The following is a 16,734-nucleotide window of genomic DNA, read 5'->3' on the forward strand; positions in this document are numbered from 1 at the left end:
CATTAGAAAAATAAACAGCAACTGTTTTGCTGGAAATGTAGTCGTTAGAAATGGGATGTGTAGCCGTAAGGTAAAGAATAACAAGGAGAAGCGGCTTTTGGTAATATCCAAACGAAAATTTAACTCTCAATGTGGGGTTAAGATTGCGTGACGAGACAAAAGGTAACTCTGTCGTGCGTAACCTAACCTGCGATCAGGCGTTATTTTTCTGCATTAAGCCGAGTAGAAATCTTTCTAACTCGAAAGGAAACAACTATTTCGATTAAACATGTTAAAGGCAAACGTCAAAGTTTACCTTTTTTAACCAAGCCAAAGTATATGAGTCGCAAAGCACCCAGCCGTCGCGACTTTTACTCCGCGAAAATAAAAAAATGCTTGAACTGAAAGTCGTTTGAATTCTTCCATGATATGTTCGAACAACAATGCCCAGGATAAACCTTCTACTCATCACTTCATGCAAAAAAAGTCGATATCTCGAAGAGACCTTTGATTGCTTACTAGTTTCCTATGATTACATTACAAAACTAGTTTGAATATGGGGAATTGTCCGAGAAAACAAACCCAGTTAAACCTTTGATAAGTAAAGTCTTCTACGCTGTCGATGGAGAGTGTTTAACATCGGTTAGTATCTGTTTGGTCTTATTTTCTCTTGGTTTATTGTAACAAGAGTAAAATGTTTACTTACCAAGTAACGCCTTCAGTTGCGGGGTACAAACACAAAGTGTAAAACGTAGACACGAAAGTCGTGTAAAAACTGTTTGTATTGCATGAATTGTCGAATAATAAAAAGAAGTCAAATGCAAAGTAATATAATCTAGATGTGAAGTTAATCATACTCCTTATAATACCGTCAGGAAATCAAAAAATTCTAATTACAATATCTTCTACTTAAGACATTTTAGATAGCAATAACTGTGATTAAAGATGTCTTTTACACTATTCCGACAGTGTTCTTTGGTTATCTTATATAATCTTCATTGAAAAAGAAATGAATACATTGTGACACAAAGATGAATCATCAGCTGAATGCTATCTATCTTCTTCTTTAGCAACAAAAGCACTTAATAATATAAGCTTAAATCATTAACTGCACCTTGCGGCATTGAGCTAAAGTTCTTGGCAGCGTATCCGGCTGTAATTTTTTTCTTGTTTTTTAATCTTTTTTTTTTTTTTAAAAAAATCTGTTTTTTGAATATAAACAGTGCCAAAGTGTGCCGATGGTTTTATTTTCTTATGTAAAAGCTATTAAAAGTGCAGTGCTAATATTTCCAACCGCAAACGTGAGTCTATGTTAAGTTCTTGATAAAGATTTAAGAATGGGAATTAATTGTTTTTATTTCCGTGTTACAAGTTGCGATACTTTTTGCTACTTCACTGCGCCAACAGGCTAGCAATTTTTCATAACAATTACTTCATTGATGTTGGTTAGTTTAAGTTACGGAAATTTTGCGTATTAAAGAAAATTAATATTACTAAAGAAAACTAACAATTGACAGTTTCCCTGCCGTTCTGTAAACAAAATTTTATTTTTAAAAATACTGAACGTGGTACAAATTTTATTAAATCTAAATGGCGATGAGCCACTGAACTTCGAAAATGAATTTTTATGCAAACTAAACCATCAATTCAGTAACCCGTAAGGAGCAAAACACCTGTTCTTTCACTCAAAAGATTACAGAAACGAAGAAAAACCAATAGCCAATAAAAAACCACATTTAAAATGAAATTAAGGAAGGTACGTTTTTTAGGGGGGGGGGCGTGGCCTCAGAGGGGAGGGTCATCGGTAAAATTTTTACAAATTGGAGAGGGCGAAACCTGTTTTTTTCCCCAGGGTTAGTTCTAGTTTTGCCTCAGCAAATAGTGCATTCTTCGCAAGTTAAAGGCATTTACTTTACTTCTGTTCCTGTTCTGGCATGAGGGTATTTTTTATAAAAGAAACGCGCAACCCTTAAAAAACGACCCGGCCGCTTAATGTTATAACCTCGTTAATGAAGTCGCTTTCTATGGTCTGTGGTATCATCTGTGTTTCTATTAACGAGGCGCCACTGTATTTTCTTTTGTTGAGTCATCTGCAATATTTCAAAGCGGTTTAAGGCACAGAAATTCACACCAACATTGCATGTTTAAATGTGAAGTAATTATGATTTTGGGAACTCTCCGTAACCTACTGTAGTAAAGAACGAAAGCATGTGAATAGTTAGCTAATGTTGAAGGGAGTTTTCTTGGGGGGATTAGCATTCAACTTTAACACTCAATTTCTGTCCAACTTACTTTATTTGGCTACACGAGCTGCAAAAACCACTCTGATCACCAGCATTTACAATTCTGATCTTTCGATTCGACTCGCGCTCTTTTATTTGGACCAAACTCGAGCTGTCAATCAGCTGTCAAGAATGCCAAACTCGCAAATTTAGAATTACGTAAGTTCATGCGCAGCTCGTTCCATATTCAAGTGCGGCTGCGTCGCACGCCACCTTGACATGAACCTTGAAGTTCGAAAACGTTTCTTTGCGAGGGATCTCTTCTTCCTAAATCTTTATGTCATATAGTAAGAGCATGTTAGGTCCAAACAAGGTAGCACGAGCATTAAAAGGTTTACAAGGAACATATTTACAAGATAAAAGTTTAGACTAGTGCTAATTAAAATTGTCAAAAATGATGTTGTGGAAATTCTAGGTCGACATAGGTGTTTTAAGAAAATTCTTGCGAAATACAAGCTTCGTAGATGTAACTTCCAACTAGAAATTATCCATACCATTATCCGAACGTGACTTGGGCACAAACATGTTCTTGCAACATCACTGCTTTAGTTTTTTTTTTTGCACCTTTGTGTAAAGTGTGAAAGAAAACATACTAAAGTAATTAAATATTGCTACTAAAAACATCCGAGATGTCAGTAAAACGAGTAAAATTTGACAGAAACACCCGTGTGTACATAGACAACTCCGGTAACACAGCAGGAAAACAGAAAATATTTCAAACAGCAATGATGCCCAAGAAGTATCTTTGAAACCGATTCAATCGAGAAAAATGGTTTATAAGTTCTAATTAAGGTGTACATTAAAAACAACTAAGTTACAGTGTTCAGTTGCCTATGCAATAAAATTGTAAGAAATTCACACATATTTCAGGGAAGAACTGGTTCCTTGGAAACGTTACATCTGTGTGTATAATGATAAGGTTAAAAGAATATAGTAATTGATCAGTTAAATTTAGAAAGCAAGTCGGTACAGTTTTATGTCCCAAGCGCCTGAAATATTTCGGTATTATATTTTGAATGATCGAACACCTATAACTTCTAGAGTTGTTTTATTAAACCCGTGAAATAGATAGTGGGATAGTAGACGTTACTTCTTCGTATTAGCTCTTATTATTCCGCTATAATTAGTTATTCTCTTGTTTTTTACTCTTTCTCTTTTGTGTACCACGCACTAATACTAATTAGTAAGCACTATTACACACTAACTAACAGTTCTTGTTTCACGGGTTAAGTAAAACCACTCTAACATCAAAAGTACTTTTTACTTAATTGAAACACATGACTAAGTATTTCTATCTTGCTTGCATTTTTATTGTTAAACACTAATTGCTAACTTTCGAGCCGAGAGCAGCGTACTAATAAACACGTGTCACGATCTTAGAGAGAATAATCACTTTCTCTAACATTTAACAACGGCTTCGCAGCTTATTTTAATTCATTTAAGCATTTACTCAACAAATATATAAACTCGAATAGTACCTTTAAGCTGCACAAACACGCTCGGCTTTCGATGAGTTGTGACGTTTCGAAGAGATTTCAGATAATAGACCCAAATGAATCCACGAGAAATCATGCATGCTTTTACTGTCAGCACAAATTTAAAACTTATCTTGGTTTTTTCGACTATTCTTCATTCCTACTCTTTTGTTACCAATTTCGTGATTTCTCGCATTTATAAGAACATTGGTGTCGATAAAAAGTTGTCAACCGACTTCAACCGTTTAAAGTACTATGCAAAAAGTGTTTCTTACACGGTGATGCTGTTTTTGCCCAAAATCTTGTGAGGGATTGTTACTCTCTGTCGACTGTTGTAGATCAAGTGACTGGTGCTGAACAGCAGCCATACTGTCAAGAGCAGCTGGGACATTAACACGATTAGCTCCGAGCCTTTTACATCTAATGCACACAGCGCGATCATGGAACTCCTGGGCCTGTTCAAAGTCGCCTAACGCTTTGTAAACGGAACCCAAGTCACTGTAAGCTTTTTCAGTCGAATGTTTAGAGCAAGGTGATGATAATCCTTGGCCTGCTCAAAGTCGCCTAGGGCCTGGTGAACAGAACCCAAGTTACTGTAAGTAGTTGCAACATCAACATGCTCAGGTCCAAGCGCCTTCAGTCGAATGTTTAGAGAAAGGTGATGATACTCCTTGGCCTGCTCAAAGTCGCCTAGGGCCTGGTGAACAGAACCCAAGTTACTGTAAGTAGTTGCAACATGAACATGCTCAGGTCCAAGCACCTTCAGGTAAATGTTTAGAGCAAGGTGATGATACTCCTTGGCCTGCTCAAAGTCGCCTAGGGCCTTGTGAACAGTACCCAAGTTACTGTAAGTAGTTGCAACATGAACATGCTCAGGTCCAAGCACCTTCAGGTAAATGTTTAGAGCAAGGTGATGATACTCCTTGGCCTGCTCAAAGTCGCCTAGGGCCTGGTGAGCAGAACCCAACTTACTGTAAGTAGTTGCAACATCAACATGCTCAGGTCCAAGCGCCTTCAGGGAAATGTTTAAATCACGATGATGATACTCCTTGGCCTGCTCAAAGTCGCCTAGGGCCTGGTGAACAGAACCCAAGTTACTGTAAGTAGCTGCAACATGAACATGCTCAGGTCCAAGCGCCTTCAGGGAAATGTTTAAATCACGATGATGATACTCCTTGGCCTGCTCAAAGTCACCTAGGGCCTGGTGAATAGAACCCAAGTTACTGTAAGTAGTTGCAACATCAACATGCTCAGGTCCAAGCGCCTTCAGGTAAATGTTTAGAGCAAGGTGATGATACTCCTTGGCCTGCTCAAAGTCGCCTAGGGCCTGGTGAACAGAACCCAACTTACTGTAAGTAGTTGCAACATCAACATGCTCAGGTCCAAGCGCCTTCAGGTAAATGTTTAGAGCAAGGTGATGATACTCCTTGGCCTGCTCAAAGTCACCTAGGGCCTTGTGAACAGACCCCAAGTAAGTGTAAGTTGAGGCAACCTCAACATGCTCAGGTCCTTTCTGTTCTAGAAAAGTTGCTAATGAATATTTATAATATCTTTCGGCCTCGTGAAAGTCGCAATGGTTCTGACAAGTTTGACCGAGCTTTAACATTCCAGTTTTGAAGACTTTAGAAATGTTTGCTTCCGAAACCAAATTTTCAATACTGAAAAGGAAGGTCTTTAAATGTGGTGATATACGCTTGGTGTGCGTCACAGTATTTACGTCCAACCACTGTCCCTCTGGTAGTATACCGTCTATGAACTGGTCAAATGCTGTAACAGCCCCATTCACGGCTTTATAATGTCGACTTTCCGGATTTTCCTTCACTACGGTATGGATTACATCACGTACAACCTGATGGACGCCAATGTCGACGACATTATCTGCTTCTTCAATCAGAATTAAGGAACATCTCTGGATCGTTGTGATAATCATCTCTTTATCTTGAATTTCGTCATCTACGATCAGAATGTAATTGATCACAATATCAACATTTAATGGCTGTGGCCCACAAAGGGAAAGAAAACTGAATGTATGATCAATAACTTTGTCGGATGCCATTATTTCTTTGACAGCTAGTGTTGTTGCTGCTGTCATAGATTTTGGATAGCTTGGATTCGCCTTCGCAAGAATAGTTTCAGTAGTTACACGCTGACCCTTTTCTACTTTCTCAAGGTAGTCGTGCCAGCAAAAATGAGATGTTATTTTGCTGTGTCGAAGTTGTTTGACATAAGTGGCGGCGCTTGCTAAGGCAAGTGGTTGGTAGTCTAATGCTTGTGCAACCACTTTTACCGTATCGCTGTCATCGATACCTGAAAGGAGGACTAAGAATGAAATAGCATCATCGGGCTCCATACCCTTTTTCACAGAGATGTGTCGAATGAAAGAGCTCGTTAAAGGGATAGACGCAGTGTCCTGTGTTGTTATTAGCAATTGACCTCTTGCCCATTGCTCGTTTCCGCGTTCCGGCAAATGGACAAGCGTTTGAGATATGCTTTTAACGTTGTCAGCTACCAGTAGCCACGCTGTGTAAGAATCAAGTTTTGCGCTTATCAGCGTCTTCAGATGGGAAATCTTTTCGTCTGTTTTCAAATCCTTAGACTGAAGGATAGTTGTTACTGCATACTCTGGACACTTTAATTGTCGAGCGAAAGAGAAATACGATTCCAGTAGTGTATCTAGGCTTTCAGCATTTAAAGTCATCACGAATGTAGTAGCGCTTGGATATTCTTGGGCATCGTCGAAAAATCGCTTAGCTACAAGACCGGTCAGCTGCGATTTGCCACTTCCAGGATTACCTGAGATGTACAGGTAGCTTAAATTGTTTTCACTGGTACGTTTAAGCTCCTGTAGCTGTTGTGCAATATCAGCCACCTCACAGTTGCGAAGTGCGATATCGTGTGAAGGTTTGGGAGGAAGAATGCAAAATGGAGACATATCGTTCTGAAGCTGATCTTCAAGCACCCGTTTCTCTTTTTCCGTTTCGTGTAGCTGATGTTCAATACCCTGTAAATGCTCTTCTTTGTCTTGAAGCTTGTTCGCAAGTCCCTCCTGTTGCTTCTCTTTTTCTTGAAGTTCCTTTTTTAAGTCTTCAACTTTGTTTAAGACACCTGTTAACTCCTCCGTGGGAAAGGTTATCTGGTTTGCGACGTTTTGAATTTGCACAGTGGATAGACCGAGTCCACGAAATGCAGCATGAACTTTACCCATAACATGTTGGAAATCTGCGTCTGAAAGTTTGCCTTGTGGCATGTGAGCAAATTCTTCGTTTCGAAACCTTCTTAGATCATCTACATGCGATTGGACTACCGCGCAAAGGCCGGGGCCGACGCAATCAGAGAAAAGAATGGCGTAAAACAGCATGGTACAATCCCATTCACCTCTATCTCCATTCATCATGGTAGCCAAGAGATGCGCATTTCTTCTTTGGTTTCGCGAAGATTCTGCATTATAGAAGTCCATTCCATTCCGAGGCTCATCTTTCCATTCTCCCATTGTTGCTTTGTAACGCTTGTCCCATTCCTGTTTGAAGACTGATCGCGACCTTCGGCCAGAATATCCGTGGTGACAAAACAAATCCTGTAGTAGTTCAGTTGATCTGCAGTGTATTCTGTTGCAGTGGCCATGTTTCTTTTGTTATTTGGATTTGCAACCCCTTTGTGAACACAATGACACTTTTTATTAGCAAACAAAATGGAACAAAAAATATGGAGTATCGTTTTTAAAAAAAGTGGCCCGATGTATTTAACAGGACATACAAATATGTTAAATTATTTAAACAATAGGATGTTTCTGTCGAGGAACTATCAGCTGATAGTTGTCCCGCAGAAATTGGACGCTCTTAAAACAAATAGCTTTGAGGGCTAATGTCCTAGTTTAAAGAAAAGAAAAAATTTTAAAAGGCAATTATTAAGACCGATAGTTCCGAGACTAATCTATCGTTTTTATTGTTCACCACTACGCGCGCCCAATTAAAAAACAAGCATATGCATCGTGAATGATTTTTTACTAGTCAGGATAAAACAACTAAATTGAAAGCTGAAATTAAACAAAGGAAAGAAAACCAGACAAGAAAACCACTTAATGCAGTGAATTTGATTGGGATTTATTGTCTGCAGGCACGCTTGTACACTATCCATTCGGGCATTTTTCTCGGACGAGCAGTATTTTAACAATAGAGTGTTTCTGTCGAGGAACTATCGGCTGATAGTTGCCCCGCGGAAATTTGATGTTCTTAAAACAAATATTAGCCCGAGAAGCGAAGCTTCGAGGGCAAATATGCTAGTTTTAAGAACATCAAATTTCCAAGGGGCAACTATCAGACCGATAGTTCCGAGACAGAAACACTCTATTGTCTTTATTGTTCACCACTAAATTTTCTTCCGCGCGCACATACAAAAACACGCATCGTGAATCATTTTTACTGTTGAGGATAAAAAACTAAATTGAAAGCCGAAATTTAACAAACGAAACAAAACCAGACGAGAAACCCACTAAATGCAGTAAATTTGGCTGGGTTTTTTTCCGCAGGCAGCTTGTTTACAAAAAAAAACAGTCACGGGCGGGCACTATCGATCCGGGCATTTTTCACGGGAGGGCACTATAGGCTGATAGTGCCCTCCGGCGGACGGGCACTATCGCGTCACGTGTTCAATTTAAACCAATCAGAATCGGAGAAAATTTCGATGTCACAATTGTTAATGTGCACGTGTAGATATAATTTACGTAAGTGAGATGCTGCACCGGTTAAAAAGACTTCCAGGTTTCTAGACGTGTTGGTAATCGACTTGTAAACGACTTTCCTCTTGCAATAAAGCTTTTAAAACAAGGTAAATCATTGGTTCCCGGGGACGTGTAAGGCGTGGGGACCCTGTGGCTGTTTTGAATTCGCCTTTCACGCCACTAAACCTGACAACCTGACTCATACCCAGTCGTCTCTCATGAGGAAAAAAAAACAGGCGTGAGCAATATAAATGAAAAGGAAACAGAGAAGAACGAAAGATTGGTACGTTAGCCGAAAAAGCCACTGATATGCTAAACAGAGAACACCGAGAAGTAACGACGTTGACGTTTATTTCTGCTTTCTTGTACTAGTCATGGTTCGAGGTGAAATACTCGCCTAGAGGAGTGAAATTTGAAAAATAATCGCAATTTTCGCTTGGCCAGAATGTCGGTCTAAACTGATGGAACTTTTTCTAAAAATGTACTTTAATTTTGATCAGATTTTTTTTTTACAATTAATTACAATTAATAAATCATTGAAAAGAAGAAATATTACTTACATTTGAAATGTGTATATGAATTTTGACTGAAAATATTATATTTTCAATATTTTTATTTTTTTCGACTTATTTTGCCGTTTACAGCACGGCAAAAATGGCAAAATTGAGAGCAGAAAAACTTAACTTGCCATAAAGCGGTGCTACAAAAATATATTCCAACGAAAGAGCACCACCTCGTCTTAAAATATATGGGATAACATGTTTTGGCTACTGAAACAACAAAATTGGCCAGCGCGAATTGCAAGTGGTACCGTGCTCTTCTGGGCACGAAATAAAAGATTGTTGTTGTCGTTGTTGTCGTGCTAAAATATCGCTAATTTGTGTCACGGTATTCCAATGAGTAAAAAGACAAAGTTGACAGTTAAAAATCACACTTTGGTTCATGAACTGGTGTTACGAAAATAAAAGCCCAATGAAAGAGCAAGGTCTCTTCTTGTAATAAAGGAAAAATATTTCTAACTTAATTAACCCTTTGACTCTTAAACGCAGGCGCTATTTGGAGGTCTAGTCATTGATTCACTTCATCAATTAGCACGTCAGTGGAATTTCGTGATAAGAATCTGATAGAGCTTGGATCGACCTTTCTACAGGACTGTTCATTTTGAATATCGGTTGCATTCTGACAGAGCTAATCAAAGAAAAACAAAATCCATTTTTGGTGCAAAATCGTTGCTTAAACAGGCCAGTACACCTGAAATTGGTCAAGGTCCCCTTTTCAGGGTTTTCCAATAATAACGTCAAAACCTTTTGGGCAAAAAGAAAGGATAAGGGTTATGCGCATGCACATGCGCCAAAGTAAAATATTGCACATTTTTACACAAAATCTTTATCAAAATGTTGCTGAAGTGAAAAAAGGGCTTCTTTAGCAAAGTTGAGGTAAATTCAAGACCATAACACCAAACTTTCAGCTTAGCGGCTAAAAAAACCGCGTTTTTGAGGGAAAATTTGGGAGTCAAAGGGGTAATAAAAGGTGTCTAACGAATTTTGACACAACACTAATGTAGTTCTAAAGCCATATTGTTGCAAAAAGCGCTGAATAAGGGCTATTTTTTAGCTCTCGTTTAACATAAAATTACTCTAATGTATTTCAAAACAAAAAGACTGCATTTACGGCATTTCGTTCAAATCATGAATTCTACCAATTTAATTAAATTGTTTACAACATGAAATAGTTCTAAAGAGGACTTGTAGCGGATTTGAGTGGACATCTACTCTCATTTTACAAGCGCCTCCCACGCAGTAGAAGCGTGACTGGATAGAACACAAAATGAAATTTGTGTTCAGTCACGAAAAATAAAGTCAAAAAAGATTATCCTTTGACCCCCAAAACAATAGCACTGGGTTTTGTTGTGATGAAATATCTCACAACTGAAAAGTGTTCTCTCTTGGCTTTGTTTAGTTGTTTAACGGTGTAATCGAATTTTAGATTTAATCAAACTAATGTCAGTCCGTAGTTAGTAAGCGAATAGAAAATGGTAATTCAGCAGAGGATCTTGAACAGACAGAGACGTAAATATAAATGACATTTCCTGCTATAACATTTCATTTTGAATCAAACAAATACTTTAAGATTCCATTTTTCCTGCTGTTTTTCTTTTTCATCTATTTTCATGTTTTAGTTTCATGGACATGACTTTCAAACGACATTACTGAAATCATCCACGAAGTCAGTAATAGTATGCGAGATGTTCGTTTGTAGAATGTTTTTGTCTACATTCCGTACAATTTAAGATTACCTACGATGAACCGATCGAGGTCAGCCAAGGTTTCATGTTCACATTTTTGTTTGCCACACTGCATTCAATGGTAGAAAATTCGTCAACATCAACATAGGCGTACGAGGCGGGGGGGCGAGGGGGGCTGCAGCCCCCCCAGTGCCAAATTGTTTCGGGCAAAATGCTAAGAATTCGGGCAATAAGCCAGAGAAAAAATAGAAGATAGGCAGAAAAATCTTAACATTACAATTAACACGTCATTTATCTGCGTTCGTTTCCTCTCGTAAATTGCTATTATCATATTCAATTTTTCTCGCAAATTCTTCGTGACCCCTCAGTTTGATTCAGTTGCAATCATCTTTTCTATAGCTTTAACGTTTACGCGCAGTGGACCCAGTTTAAGACCTTGAAAAAAAGCTGCAATACGGTTACATAGCAATGAAGCTAATGCTTTTGACTCAAATGGTAAGTTCTCAGGGCTGGCTGAACACTTTCAACAAAATGTTTCAACCCAATCATTCGTGAATGTTTCACACGCTTTTTAATTATATAACTTTCATGTGGGGGAAAACAATGTAAATTGCCACTCAAAAATTCGTTTTTTTTTTGCTGAACTTAAGTGAATAAAAAAATATTTCCGAAGAAAAAGGATTCAGTGCATTACACCTTCGGGCAACGCCACGAGATAAGTACAGAAGCAAGCAGGCAAGGTTTGTACACAACTATTTCAATGCACGTTGTGCTGTCCATTTCATATGCCTGTTTATTGTTTTTTTTTTCGGGCAATAAGGTCCCCGCCCCCCCAGGTCCGAAGGTGCCCGTACGCCTATGAACATCAAATGCAACCATTTTTAAACTGATTAATACTACTTCATCATAGAAAAAGAGAAGCAATCCATGTGAAGCAAGAAGTCAAATACGTATTCACCCCAAAGGAACGAGTTGAAAAATCCTCTGACAGAAAAGCGATAGAAATGTAAACATCTTGTCCTTAAATTTTAATAATTCCACAATAAAGGGCTACTAAAATTAGTTGTACAAAGCATACAAAATACATTAGAATACATAGAGAGGTCGCCAATACGTCGGTAAATGCGAAAAATAGATTTTACTGCAACGCTTGTAAACAAGTAGGGAGCACATACATTCAAAATGTGACTGTGAATATCTATGGACGGGTATTTTTATTTACGTGAATTTTACTGCAGACCGTCGTGTTATTATTACCATTATCGAGAACTAACTTTACCGTAAAAAGGCTAACTGGGGCGGTGATCAGGCCAACTGGAGTGCTAATCAGGCTAAAAGGGAGTAGAAGTCTGCAGTCTGCATTTGTAGCACAAATGTATTTTACAATCAGTGGGCATCTTCACTGCAGATGCCCAATGAGGGAGCTGATCCTTGTGGTTGTGCCACCACTCTACCTTTCGCTCTTCTGGATCGGAAAGTATTGCTTGAAGTTGAGGGAGTAACTGTGGACCGACTTTAGCGGCTTCTGCTTCTAACAAGAATCGCTCAATGTCTCCAAACTGCATTAATATCTGTTGGTAGACTTCCCACTTTGACCACCATCTCGTCTTACTGTATGATCTTGGTCTTTGGCCAGTCAGATCCTTCCACAACAGCTTTGCCTTGTACCTATGGCGGAACAGGCGAATCCATACGCTACCGAACTCTAGAAGAGTTGGAATGACAAGATGATTTCCAACATTGTCAAGCGTATGTGAGAAACATACAACGTTGAGCATTTTAGGAAATATAAATGCAATCCTATCCAATGCTGCCTGGTTCACACTTGCACCATCTCTCATGGCTGCGAGCAACGAATTGGTCTTGACTCCATAATCAACTGATAGGCACTGATTAAGCACTTGTGCAAGTTCATCGGCATTTACTGATTTGGAACATATATCAATTCTGACCAGACGTTGAATAATCGACCAATTATCGTCAAGGAAATGCACGATCACAGCAATTGCTTCTCCTTGTCGTGTACTTCCGTCAAAAATCATCGAAACATCTCTTGTCATGCCAGTCTGACCAGGCAAAGTCAATTCCTTTTTGATTCTTTCGACTTCCTGCTTAAAAACAATTGATATATACTGACCAAGATGAGCACTTGCTGTGAGACGTTGGCCATTCTTCTCTAAGAGGGACCGTAGCGTGTCGATTTTCCCAATTGGGATTCCAGCCCTCAGAAACTCTTCGACCACTTCGAGTCGGTAGGCCCGTTCAGTTATTGGTAGAGTGCTGTCTTTCTGCGTGTTGTCCCCCGCTCTAAAAGCCTCCATAATCGTCTGATCCTTCAGCTAAGACTTCTTCAGTTTGTCTTTACTATTTCCATGTTTCTTTGAAGCCACGTGTGGTAGTAAAATACTCTTCTTTGTAGACACTATTTCGCGGCATGCCAGACAAAACAACTTCCCATCTATCATTGATAGTTGTTCTCCTGGAAATTGCTGAATCCGATCATGTATGCTTACGGTTTTTGCATCACAGTTTCCCCTAGTCTTATTTTGTCCACTGAGTGATGGCAGAGTACGCTCTCGAGCAATCTCTGCTATGTCTGGCTGACTTCCATTGTTCCTCGTGGTCGTCGTGGATGACGACGCCATCTTGGAACGAGTGATGGACTGGGTTTCTAGAAGGCAACCGCTGATCAAACCAAGCCTAATCGGCTCCTTTGACTAAAATGAGGGCAAAATGCATCTGGGAGGCTTTGGACTCCATAAATAAAGTCAGATTGTGTTTTTAACACAAAATTATACAAATAATCAGTCGAAAATCCAAAATAATTCTAGCAGTGCTTTTTGGGATAAAATGTAAAAAAAAAAATGCTCGCAAAGCCAAATAATGCTAAAAAAAAGTGCTAGCACTTTCGGTAAGAGCCTAGGTTGAACCCAGGCGCGCGAAGAGAGTCCAGGATAACTTGCATGCGCATGCTCAGAACGAACCAATCAGAGGCGAGGAGTGTGGCGTCACTTGCTTAAGACGCGGGCGCTAGGCTAAAAATGGCTCGCTCAAATGACGAATTCAACTACGCGACCAAGCGCGCGAATAAATGCGAGAAAAAAAACTGTGCTCGATTGCATCCAAAACCAATTAAATAAACAGCTGCAAAATACTAGGAATAGTTCACGGATAGCGATTTTTGTTTTGGCAGTTAATTTTTAGCAGACACTGACTGCAAAGCTAGGCTTTTTAAAATTATTCCGGTAATCCTGCTTTAGTTCACGGTCGCGTAGTTGAACTCGTCATCTGTGCGCGCGCGTTTTCAAAAGGGCTGCCAAAATGGTTTTCCCTCAAATTTTCGAGGGAAAAACTGGCGCATGCGCATGCAAGTTATCCTGGACTCTCTCTTCGCGCGCCTGGGCTCAGCCCCTATAAAACGCGCGCAGAAGAGAGAGTTCAGGGACTGGACTAGCAGTGCTCTTGCGTGGGGGTCAACTGTCTGGTGGTGTTCCAAAAACAATTTTCTTTCTGCTTTCCTTTCTTTAAACCTCCTAAAATTTCACTCAAATTCACATTCACCCCTCCCACCCTCCAAAGGGGAAAAATGGCAACTGGGATTTCACTCAGTACTCGGCCTGGGAATCACCAAAAACAGCAACAATAGAACTAGAACTGAGAACTGGGAATTAATTTCGGGAAAACAATAAGCTAGGAAAATGCTAAGTTTTGTAAAATCATTTGGACAAGATTTTTTCATTTAAATGTTGAAATTTATCTTTTTAAGGCAAATTTAGGAATAGAGGTTACGGAAATTAAGGACCAGCATTATTAGAATAATAATTTAAATAAAATACAAATTCTTCTAAAGAGAAATTTAAAATTTGTAAAATCGTAGCCCAGCCTACGCTTAGCAGTGCGTGACAGAGAAAGGGTTCCAACTGGACAACTCAACTTGAGAATTAAAATTACGACTGCCAGCCCTCTATGGCCTTGGTCTCAAATACTTCTTGAAATAAGAAGCTCAGGACAAATGAACACTCTAGTCTGATAAGTCGCGATATTTAAATAATTACAAAAATGATTACAAAGAAATCAATGATGTTTCTAGTTTGGTCCACTGAAGCTGATTGGACAGTTTGTAAGTCCAGTGATTACAGACAACAGTTACGGTTCTGTCGTAATTAGACAAAGTTTAAGGCAGGAACCCTTTTCCAAACATGGGCAGGAAAAATGCTAAGTTCCCGATTTTGCCAGGACGAGGAAAGATAAGAAAGATAGAAAAGCGATCAGCTCTATATGTTGTCGACTCTTGTGACAAAACGAGTCCTGCTAAACAAATAATTCAATTCTCTTTTCACTGCCAGTTAAACGACTCTCGGGACATTTTTGTGATTCGTGAAATGACCGTTAGCTTTTAGAACAGTCGCCTCTCATAACAATTCGTAAGCAACCTTATTTCGCTCTGAAATTTAGCCCATTAAAAGCAAACTTGAATAATTGACATAATTAACAAAATTTAAGCAAGACAGAAGTCCTTGCATCGTGACACCTTAATCCTCCATTTTGTTTCGCTCTGAGCCAAGATTAGACTTTTTCGAAGTCGTTTGCTTCTTGTGAACTCGACTTGTGGGCAAGTCTAAATTAAACGAAGATGTCCGCTACTTTGCGTGGTGATTACAACCCTCCTCATAATACTGCCATCTCACCTCATTTTTCCGTGATTTGTGAATTGACCCTTTTTTAGCAGCTTGGAACTAAAGCGAGAAAACGAGCTGCTTCCATAGGCTTAATTTTTGAAGTGTTTTGGTGTTCTTTAAAATCAGTATTAAAAAACACTCGTTCGCTCATTCTTCTGTTTTTTTTTCTTTATGCAGTTTGACTTAGAACGACACAATAAAGATTATCCACAGAGGTTTTAACAGAGGTTATTCGCAGGCCACCCTGTCAGTGAAATATTTTTCTAGCCTGTTGTGCTTTTTATAAATTTAAAAATACTGCATGCGTATGGTTGGTTTCATGTTTTAGAAAGTTCAATATACTTCTATTTGAGCACACGCCATTAAAGATAAAATGTAGACCTATGAAGATCAACTATTTTAACAAAAAGTTTGGGAATATCCGTTTATCATACATGCGATTTGCAGATGTTAAACTGAGCGTAACATCTGGCTTGAACTCAAAATAAGTTTGTTTTTATTTAAAAATGTTGGAAATGAACTGGTTTTATATCCTTTGACCTGCAAAACAATGATGCTGACTTTAATGATATAGGTAATCATCATGTTTACAGTTCGTTCTGCTTGGAGTCTCCAAGTGGTGTAATCGACTTCAATTATTATTCAAACTTTGCGATGCCTTGTTCTGAAGGAAACGAACCGAAACATTTCAGTGATAAACATTTGATAGAAATCGAAGTGTTTCGTCTCTAAATTGCATAAAAATACTTCAAAAAGGGGTCACTAGTAAAGGTTAATAAAAACTGCATACAAAAAACATCGAAAGGACATCGATTTTTCTGTCAAAGTGAAAAGTGGCGGTTGGTTTTACGTCATAAAATGCTTGATGGAACAAAGTTGCATATTGTTTTTGTTGTTAGTTTAAAACGTACACTGAGCAGTATTTCACCAATTGGATCACCAATACCTGGCTAAGACTGGTTTCCATATGATGAATCGCTGTTGCCACGTTTTGATTTAGTTATTTCTGGTATATGGGCATCAAAACTCTGGCAAACAAGTAGACCATGGCTGAATATTCAATTGTTCGACTTGATCTTTCGTAATCGAGCGAAAATATCAAACCGTAAATGACCGAACTTCCGTGATACAGCTTAGGAATTTTAAACTGTGCCTAGTCCAATTATTGTTCTTTACTTGGCTTTCACGCGTTGGTTTTTTATGTAACGATGGAAATTTATGCATTTGGCAAGTTCCATCGAAGATGAGCTCTACACAACTCATTAGTTTACAATGAAAGTACGTATACTGCTAATTAACCGAACCTCAGCACACCAGCATTAAACTAAATACTTACTATTTAGAATGTTTCCAACTT

General features: G+C 38.8%; 1 protein-coding gene and 3 pseudogenes across 3 annotated transcripts in view; all 4 read right to left on the reverse strand.

Annotated features, from left to right (window-relative positions):
• LOC144660952 (uncharacterized) overlaps positions 1 to 16,734 on the reverse strand; it is an 87,989-nt gene that overhangs the window by 20,091 nt on the left and 51,164 nt on the right. The gene's annotated exons all lie outside the window — the stretch shown is intronic.
• LOC144661081 (uncharacterized) overlaps positions 2,506 to 16,734 on the reverse strand; it is a 33,569-nt pseudogene continuing 19,340 nt past the window's right edge. The window contains exon 4 of the transcript XR_013572196.1: positions 2,506 to 2,630. The product of XR_013572196.1 is annotated as an uncharacterized LOC144661081 (transcript). The remainder of the gene's footprint in view (positions 2,631 to 16,734) is intronic.
• The window catches only part of LOC144661085 (uncharacterized), a 36,239-nt pseudogene continuing 22,134 nt past the window's right edge, over positions 2,630 to 16,734 (reverse strand). Inside the window, exon 2 of the transcript XR_013572198.1 lies at positions 2,630 to 7,386. The product of XR_013572198.1 is annotated as an uncharacterized LOC144661085 (transcript). The remainder of the gene's footprint in view (positions 7,387 to 16,734) is intronic.
• On the reverse strand, positions 11,644 to 14,403 carry LOC144661190 (uncharacterized; annotated as a pseudogene).

Source organism: Oculina patagonica, chromosome 7 (genome assembly GCF_052425735.1).
Source record: "Oculina patagonica isolate OP01 chromosome 7, crgOcupat, whole genome shotgun sequence".
In the NCBI taxonomy this organism is placed as follows: Eukaryota; Metazoa; Cnidaria; class Anthozoa; order Scleractinia; family Oculinidae; genus Oculina; species Oculina patagonica.